Source organism: Solanum stenotomum, chromosome 10 (genome assembly GCF_019186545.1).
Source record: "Solanum stenotomum isolate F172 chromosome 10, ASM1918654v1, whole genome shotgun sequence".
NCBI classification, from domain to species: Eukaryota; Viridiplantae; Streptophyta; class Magnoliopsida; order Solanales; family Solanaceae; genus Solanum; species Solanum stenotomum.
In genome coordinates this window covers 1,443,756-1,444,821 of record NC_064291.1, presented here as the reverse complement: position 1 = coordinate 1,444,821, position 1,066 = coordinate 1,443,756, and positions in this window count along the sequence as shown.

Genomic DNA, 1,066 nt, shown 5'->3' with positions numbered 1-1,066 from the left:
TGAGATTGTTAAGTTGAATTGGACAACCATATATATAAATATATATATAAAGAAAGAAAGACACACAAAGGAGTATGACTATTTCACTTTCTTTTTCTTGTGGGCTCTCACCTCTTTCTTAAAGTATTGTAACACAATCAATTTATTATACTAATATTCTTCATGTTAGTTTTCGTCTTAGGTGTGTTTGGTACGAAGAAAAATATTTTTTGGCAAAATATTGTTTGAGGAAATAAGTGAGTTTTTTGCTTATTATTTTGTGTTTGGTATCAATTATCATAACTACTAAATAGTCATTATTTTCCCACCGGACATTTTTCAATAATGGCTACATATGTTTTGATTGAATCACTGAGGAAAAAAAATGTTCATTGGCTATTTTCAATATTTTAATGAAAATGTGTTGTCCACCATGCATTTTCCTAGTGAACTGATTCAGTAAGAATAAGATGAAAAAATCATATTTTATAACACAAAATTTTCAATGATTTGAAGTGAATTTTTTTTTTTTGTTTCTAATGATTTATGTAAGCAAAAGAAATATTATGAATAAGCACAATATAATTTTTTGATGGCAGATGTTTAACTGACCCTTCAACCTATGATGATGTGGCTCCGCACTAGTAACAATTCATGGGCGGAGTGATCTTAAGCGCATGGGCGGAGTGATCTTAAGCGGAGGGTGATTAGCACATTTTTTGCTAAAAACTTATATAGTATACATAGAGGTTAAATGCTAGCTATCATTAGTGTCTGTTTAATTTTTTACATCTTTAATATAACTGAGAGAAAAAAATTGAACACATGATTAAAGGTGTGTTTGGTATGAAGGATGTCTTCCTAGAAAATGTTTTTCTGGAAAATAAGTAGATTTTTGACTTATTTTTTCATGTTTGGTTGGTGAGTAGAAAATATTTTCCGAAAAAAGATTTTTAGTATTTGATTTATGAATGAAAATGTTTTTGAGAAATATATTTTATTTTTACTAGAATAGAAAATAATTTTTGAAATTGAACATATTTTTTAAAACCAAACTTAAATTATTTTTTTCGGAGGGGGGGGGGGG